General features: G+C 32.1%; 1 long non-coding RNA gene across 1 annotated transcript; it reads right to left on the bottom strand.

Annotated features, from left to right (window-relative positions):
• Positions 1-707: 707 nt before the first annotated feature.
• LOC133189723 (uncharacterized) lies at positions 708-4337 on the bottom strand. Its single transcript, XR_009721511.1, has 3 exons — positions 4166-4337; positions 1333-1406; positions 708-1073 (listed from the first exon to the last, which is right to left on the bottom strand). It is a non-coding gene; the product is annotated as an uncharacterized LOC133189723 (long non-coding RNA).
• Between the last annotated feature and the right edge of the window lie 4787 nt (positions 4338-9124).

Genomic DNA, 9124 nt, shown 5'->3' with positions numbered 1-9124 from the left:
AAGAAATGCAGGCAATTCAAGAAAAAAAATCACCTAAAATTTTAAAAACACCATACTGAATATAGACAAGCACAAACAAACAAGTACATAAAATAAATTCAGCCATAAGTAGCTGCAGATAACATCCTAAGTAATTTTTGCTATATGGACTGTAGATACATGAGCAGTCTGGGCAGCTTAGTTGTTAGAATACCTCATTAGTATACAAGTATTTGCAATGCAGAGGTCCTGGGTTTGATTCCCAGTCAAGCAAAATGTTTTTCCTCATGTATTTGTAAATTTTCAAAGTATGTTTATTCATTATTCCATTCCCTGGTACATATGGCTTCCTGATATACATTTTTTCTAAATTGCATAATACTATGGAATCATTTTAATTTGTGGAGGTCAGTGTTTGTGGGCAGGCATATAGTTTTGCTGTTTTGTGGACAGGACATAAATAAGGTTAACCAAAATACAATCAAAGGAATTAATGGATTGATTAAAATGTTAAAATAAGCATTTGTGGAAATATAAATTTATGGGTATAGCTGATCCATGTGATAAAATCCAAGAATGCTGGTCCTCCACAAACAATGATGATTCCACAGTAGATGTCAATCAGTTTTTGTAAGCTACCTGTCTAAAATGGGCAAAGTAATTAATCAAACTCAGATAACTGTTTTCAAAATTTTATTACTGCTTGTTTAACAGCAAGATACAGGTATATGTTTTTTTTAAAATTATCAAATAGAATTGCTTCAAACTTTAAACACATTTAGTGAGATTACAGGAAATATTGCAAACGATTAATGAATTGTCTTTCCTTTATTTAAAGATATCAGATCAAATTTAGAAGAATAAATGATTATGAAAATTGAGTGCCCAATGCTGCTGGTGTCCATGCTTTTGAAAAAAAGAAGTCATGACTCAGAATCCATAGTGAGAAACAAGTCATGAATGAAGATTGAGAAAGAGTGTTTATGTTTGTCTCCACTTAAACTTCTGTAGTAAATGGTTGGGGTCTGGCTCATCCAATGATCAACCCATTGGCAGACTACCAGGTAATCTTTCGTTCAGCCAATACTTTGAGCCTGAAAAAAAAGATGATGATGAAACACATTTTAATCCATCATAAAGATTCTGGTGCATGAAAATACTTTCAAGTCTGTGCAAAGTGAAATTTAAAGGAATAATGAAAATTCAAATGATTATACTTGAACTTGCATTACATGTTAACATGAATTGATACACATTAAAAATGCATGTATATAGTCAATTTTTCAATTTCAGGTTCCAACCTGAAGAATACATGGGAAGAGTAAAACCTTTTTCATTTATATAAATACTTACTAGCTGTAGTCTAGAAGAATGTCCTGAAACCTGAATGTTTAGTCCACCATCAAATGAATTTCAATCACATTATTCTGAAAAATTGAGTAGATAGTCTTCTACTTGCATGCATGTCTTAAAGTCACACTGTCTGGTCATCATAACTTTGCACTCCAATTAATTATACCTTCAAAAATGTTATTTAGTAATTAATAAAGGCATCATCAAATATTTTTGCTTTGGTTATTATTACATTTCTTTGATCAATGACTTGTCTTTTAAATAGCTAGGACTGCAATAGGAAGATAAAACTAAAAAAAATGACACAGCTTAAAATGTTATGTATCATGATATACAAAAATATATAAGGTTTTTGTACCAGGATATATTACTTTTTTGTGTGTACATGTATTGTGTAAGTTACATAGTATTATGTTTCTTGAAATTAATTTTTTTTTTTAACTTTGAACAAAGAAAAATGACTTGTAAATTTTATAGTCAAAATCTCATGATTGAAAGAGAAAAATGAAAGCACTGAGTTTGCTGAGGGACAGAAAAAAAAAATACATGAGAGATTAGAAAAAGATTGTAAAATGTGGACATGAAGTGTGCTAAGCTTAAAAGTTTCATTTTGATTGTTCAATATTTAAAAGACAGTATAATTTGAAGATATTAGACAATAATTTAATTTTGGTTGTAACGCTGTATTTGATTGGATAAAAAATTTACTTTATATCATATAAAATGGGTTGCCTACATCACAATGACTTGTGTCAAAAACATATCAATCTGCCTGATGTTACATTCAAATTTCGTAAAAATAGAAGTCATTTTTTAAGGGCAATCATCTTTTTTTCTTAAGCCAAACAAAAAAATATGTGTGGTTCCGGTTACACTTCCAAAAAAATTAGGGTAGGTAGGTAGGGAATTTTTTTTTTTTTTTTAAAATAACAAAATGATTTTCTTAATTTTTTCTAAATAATACCTATCACTGCTTTGCAAATGGCATTTAGATGTGGCGTGATAATATACTAGTCAATATTGGTAGGGAACACCTACATGCTAGCTTGCTTTGGATTTAACACTATTGAACACTTGCACTATGTTTTGCAAGGAGGCCGTCATTGCTGAAACTAAAACTTAAACTGGAGCCATTGATGGAAATCGGGGAAAATTCCGGAAAAAATATGAAAATTGCCAAAAAAAAGTTTAGGGTCGGGGGTATAAAATAGGGAAGGTGGGGTAACCGGAACCACACATATTTTTTTATTTGGCCTTACACCAAATGAATGAAAATTAAATTATAAGGAATGAATTTAATAGCTACCCAATTTATATGGTATAAATTGGGTTGGGACAGTTTACGCTTTTTTATAAACTGCTTAGCGGTTTATAAAGCGTAAACTGCCCAAACCCAGTTTATACTGTATAAAATGGGTAGCTATTAAATTCATTCCTTAATTATAATAGTCTGACTGGTTTATTATGTAAATCATTTTTGCTTTATAGCCATGATTTCTGATCTGCTACCCTCATCGCTAAATCAAGCTACATAGCTGAATCAAGAGAATGTGCCATACCTGTAAATACAGGGCATCTATTTCATCAAATTTGAAAATGTTCTGAATTTAGAAGTTAAAATTTTTGTTGAATAAAAAAATATTTACATAACTCTCTTTCACAGTAGGTTTCCCGGCAGAAAATATATATTATGCTATGGATACAATTACCATATATTTTTTATTACAATAGAAAAACTATTCTTTCATATGGGTGTTAAAAGATCTCTATATGAATATTGTTGCACTAAACTATAAACAAAAAATTGCATATACCAGTGAATAGAGTTTTGAAAAAAGAAATACTCAGATGACACCCTACAGTGTACTAGGAAACAGATTTTTCAAATTAAGTCCACATTTGAGCAGTATGGGAACTTGGAGACAAAATGAAGCTGCTTCCTGAGAAACACAACACAGCAATTTGGAACACTGAATGTGGCACATAGCATTAATTGGAAAATTGCCTCTGATGTCAATTTTTTTTTTTTTTTGAAAAATGTCTGTATTCAGAATAAATGATTCAGTTTTATCTTAACATTTATACTGATGAAATTATATAGACATGACTTGTTCTTTATTTTTTCCCTTTTTCCTCTTTTGCTTCTGTTTTTATTTAAACTGGAAAGTCAGGACGTACATGATTGCTGAAACACTCTGTATATTCATCTACCAAGATAGTAGTCTATACATCAATATATGTACATAAATGACCCTTAGAACTCAGTCCTGTAAAATTGACAAAACTTTGGGCTAAAGGTATATTTTAGATGTTAGAACTTGTAAAAAAAAAAAAAAAAAAATACACATTTTTCAATAAAAATTCAAAAAAAAAAAAAATAATAATAATGCCAAAAATATGTGTTATATATACATGATATAGAAAACTCTATATTGATTCCCCAGGGTGTTGACACTACAAATAAATGTAAAAAGAAAATGCATTTTACATCATGTAGATTGTGATTCACTGTCAAAAGCATGAAATGTTGAAAGAGAAAGTAGAGACTTTCATATATTGAAAATAATGTTTTTGCCAGCTGTTATTTTCTTTATGTAATCTTGGTGTTATTTTAATGCTTTTCTACTAATTGTTTAATCAGCTGATTGTGTCATATGTACCTTTTTACGTTTTTTTAAACACATACTTCTGTATATGGGGTACTGTTAAAATGCCAGATATACATATACCACGCCTTTTGGCATATTCTTACAATTTGGAAACACTTCTTTCGTGTGTGTACATTAGGTAGTAAAACAACAGCAGCAAAAAATAAATAAAACAAACAACTTACGTTTTTAAAAACACATTCTTGCATCATCATGGCCATTTCAACATCTGTATCCACAACTTGTACTGCATTATACTCGGCCGCGGACTATTTTCTCGGCGTTTATGACAAAACTCGTTATACAGTGTTAAAATATATTTTAATTCAAATAAATACTCACATTATTAATAAAAACACTTTAAATTACGTCCTTTGATTTTCTAAGATTTTTCGGAATTTTACTTTGGAAAGAACGACTACTCCCTTCAAAAACTGGTTCTCCGCCCCGTAATCTCGACGCTAATGGACGAGTTTACCATGTTAAATCCCCGTAGACTTTGAATTTGCCGCCGTGTCAATACACTGGTTGACCTCGAGGGTTCGTATAAATGCAGGAAGATTGGAAAAAAATCAATCTAACGATCGAACCTAGGTTGAAAGCCAAGGTATTTATATATTTTGAGATATCTTGCAAAAAGTAGTGACGTTCCGGTCGTGGGACAGACTATAGTACTGGTAGGGTGACGCAAGCCCAATGTGATGTAGAAATTTTCAAAAAGGTGTTCACATACATGTACAGTACAAGAACAAATTTTAAATTATCATAACAAACGATGTTTTAACATAACTTTGCCATCTAGGCCTATTTCCAAAAACAGGCAAATTGTGTGTGTGTGTATCTGGGGGGGGGGGGGACACATATAAATTGATTGGGTATGGCTTTTCAAGGAGGTTTTTGCCTAATCAAATACTAAAAAAAGTTTGCACATTTTGATAAATTCATCAAAAACGCTTTGTACTAAAATAATATTATTTGTTGTTGAGAAGATAAATTTAATTTAAAAAGTTCCAATTATAGGCCAAAAATTTATACCCCCCCCCCTCTTTTTATTAAAACCTAATTTACAACATTAATTAAATTCTGATATTTCAGACTGGTAATGAATTAAGTATATGAAATGCGTATAAGAGGTTCATGGGTCACATGGTCACCTGAGCATTTTATGCTCGATTTGACGAATACATGTACTGTGTAAATTATAGAATTATTTGGACTTTTTCCTTGGTAAGCCCAATATGAAGGAGTGTGCATTTAGAGGCAAACACCTTAGTGCGGGTATTACTGTCTCATGACAGCATCTAGTATTTACATGTAATTCCTTTTTTTCGGGGAGGGGGGGGGGGGGGGTTCAGTGATGAATTAGATATAATTCTCAACAAGGGAGACGTTCATCAATATAGTTTTGAGGTGATGTTTTTTAATTATATGTAGTAATCGATTCTAAAAAAGAAATAAAAGTAGTTACTAGTTACATCATGAAATAAAATATATGTACGTTCTAAATTGCCATCTATAACCCCCGCCTTTCTATTCTTGCATGTCATCCAATATTGGTTCGCCTTAGACCTGCTGATAGTTGGGGGGGGGGGGGGGGGGGTAAAGGCAAGAGTTGTTCCCTCTCATTCTGTAATTTCTGGATCCGCCACTGTAATACTTGATTTAGTCAGAAGTCATAAGCTGAAAACAAACATGCTAAACTGATCAAAAATTGGCCAAATTTCTCCTAAGATAAGACGTTCTTTTTTGTAGAAATTTTCCGCATTGCTTGAGTTTATTGAGGAAAAAATCATATGACTTCTCTCCTGTGTTTCATTGAAATAGTGCCACGATGTGGGTAAACTATGGCAACTTTTACATTCATGAACATTATTAACAATCAATAAAAATTGAATTTACGGACTACATGCTTTATTTTGAGTGAATTGTTGAGAAATTCAGATTTTTTCTGGTCAGACAGGCATACGAAAAGAATGACGTCGCACTAATGTAATATAACGTCGTGATGAAAATATAATACGTTTGATGGAAAATTGTAAAACTTGAAAGTTTTTTTGCGAGAAATTGAGCTAGAACACATATTAATTTTTTTTAATAGATCGATTCTAAATTTACTTCACATTCATTATAAAATCCGTCTGCTTCATTTTAATATTATGAGCATGTTTTTGAAATGCATATAACGGCGTGAAAGGCGCATTTTACTATATATTTCATTGAAATAGCGTCACCTGTTTTCGTCAACATTAGTGCATTTGAAGTACGATTACAACATAACCACGCAGACGAATCTCAAAAAAAAATTTCAGGAAGAAAATTTTGAAACGAAAGGATTTAGCTGACAAATTTTCAGCCTATGTTTTCAGACAGACAGTAAACCCGCGATCTACCTTAATGTTGAACTAACTCCTCAAACAATACATTAAGTTACCTGTAAGTGTCCATTCTTTTTTGAAAAATGTCCATTATTTTTAAGAATGGACAGTATTTTTTTCAAAAAGAATGGACAGTTAAAACAAACAGGATGGAGAGTTACAGGTAAACTTTAGAATATGTTCAAGAGGGAAACAAAAACAAATACATTAAATACTCTTTAATTTACATGTAAATAACAGAAAGAACGCGGAGATCTAAGTTAATCCAGAACACAATGTCTGCACAGGATCCACTTGATTTTACTCTTATAAATCCATGAATAATGTACATTATTTCAATACTCAAAACTCAATTTTCACAAAACTTGAATTCAAATGACACAATTTCACATTTGACTTTTCGGAAAAATCATTCCCTCGAGGAGAATTCATTTTAAGATAGAAGTACGTCTAATATTAAATCCTCCACCCAGAAAACAGTTTGCTCCATAAATACTATTATTTCCGTAGAAAATAATAAAAAATGAAACTTTTCCAGATTTGATTTGAAAAACGTTTTCAGGTCGAAGATTGGCTCATGGCTAACCCAACATTCAGAAAACAATATGAATTTCACCAGTACACTGCTGCAGTTAATATGTCCTCAAAAATAGAATTAAGAAAACCTCTCCAGGTTTGATTCGAATTTGATTATCTGCATCTGTCGGAGAAGTTCACTTTTTGGTCAAAGTTTGGCTAATATTTCTTTTACTCTTCTGCATGTTTCCAGATCCAAATATCATCAATTTATGCATATTTTGGTTTATTAGATTTTGATTCTGTCATATACTCTCTAGATCTCCATCGGAGGAAGACATGTATGCCTTTACAACGCAAACCACACACTGATTTCGGAGCATGGCATACTTGTATAAATACTTGTACATAGGCAATTTCGCCACATATGATCCACATATGCATTGCTTTTCATATGAAGATCATATGAGGATCATATGAGAATCATATGTATATTCAATCATATGAGTATCATATGTGGCAAATCATATGTGGATCATATGAATACGCATATGTAAATCATATGAAGCAATATACATATGATACACATATGAAAGTTCCTGCATATGAGAATCATATGCATATTTTGAGAATTATCATATGAGAATCATATGAAACAGATCTGTGTGTGTTTATTTATTTGTCCTTGTTATAAGCAGGTAAAATTCATTTTTATTTTAATTCAATGAGATAAAAACATACGTTTATTCACTGTTAATCAGTTAACGTAGGTCGCGGGGTTGGTGACCTTTAAAAATTGCTCGAAAACATATTATGAAAATTTGATATTTGAATCTCCTACTTTCGTTGTACATTCTCTGAAAATTTTAAAAAATTCGTCTGCATCGTTTTTGCGTTATTAAATCCCAAACATGCCATCGCTTTCGTAATATTTTCGACGCTATTCTATTGAATTCAATAGGGAAAACGTCATTTTTGACTCGTTTTTAGGAAAGATTTCGTCTAAAAAAAATCTCAGTAATATTTAAATGGTGCAGACGAAATTGTTCCCATTTTGGTCATTTCACACAGAGATGATTTCCGATAAATCTATGTAAAAAAATTAATATGTCTTCGAGTTAGTTTTTTCGTAATTTAAATGCGAATTATTGCTTTTACTTCGCAAAATTTAACATTTTTAAGAATGACGCTATAAACTTCGCGACGTCACGCTTGACGTCGTGAATACGGTCCGGTATAAAATGCAGAAAAACAAAATAATATAATAAGAAAGAAATTTATGTCTATATACATTTAATGTAAAATAAGCACAGATGTATGAGTTAGGTAACACTGTCTCTTGTCTGAAAAACTTTACGGGTTTCAATTGTTTATAAGCTGTAACTAAAGAGAGAGAGAGAGAGAGCGATCGAGAAAGAGAGAGAGAAGGCTTGGGCGGGGCTTGCAGGTACAGTACTCCTAGCGTAATTCAAAGACTTTTTTCTTACGAGAATGGGGGAGGGAATATTAATTAGAGAATTTAATTTTTTTTTTTAAAGTTTTTCTTTCTATTACACAGTGGGAGCTAGTTCTTATATGGGTGGATTTTTTGTATTTAATATGGATGGATAATATTTCTTATTCTTTACAAAAGCTTTCAAAACCCTTCTTTGTATACGGAATTTTCACATTGGTAATGCTTGTACGAGTACACACGCAGCATACGACTGCTGCTTTAACATGATGTCGCTGTCGTATCACCACATGTCGTCAGCGTTTTTTCCCCAAATTAATCCCATTCCGTTGGTAAATGAAAAAAATACCAAGAACTACTCGTGTTTTATCTGAAAATATCACAATTTTTCATCGAAATTTGTACATTGTTTGAACCTCCGATTTTTCATTCTCGATGCCGTTCGATATTAATTTAAGTATATTGAATATTTGCAAAACATGGTGTTATAATATTCTAAAGAATTCAGCCTTTGATGAGCGTTTTTTTTAAAGATATTAGGATACACAGGAACAGAGGATGCAATTTTTTTAGTTGGGGGGGGGGGGGAGCCAACCCAACAGATATAAACAAGCTCAGGCCCATAGCAACGGTTTCAATTTTTTTTCTTTTTTTGGGGGGGGGGATGGAGTGGGGGGGGGGGGAACCTAGCTTTAAAAAACCACCCCAAACAAACAAACCTAATTAGCTGTCCAAATCCTGGATGTGCCAGTGCTCGACTTCACAGGAACAGAAAATGGGGGACTTGCCCTTCCCCTCCC

Source organism: Saccostrea echinata, unplaced genomic scaffold, assembly GCF_033153115.1.
Source record: "Saccostrea echinata isolate AGI-Se365-2 ecotype Australia unplaced genomic scaffold, CSIRO_AGI_Sech_v1 ptg000019l, whole genome shotgun sequence".
In the NCBI taxonomy this organism is placed as follows: Eukaryota; Metazoa; Mollusca; class Bivalvia; order Ostreida; family Ostreidae; genus Saccostrea; species Saccostrea echinata.
Note: the sequence above shows the minus strand (reverse complement) of the source record. Positions and strands in the feature narration are given on the sequence as shown.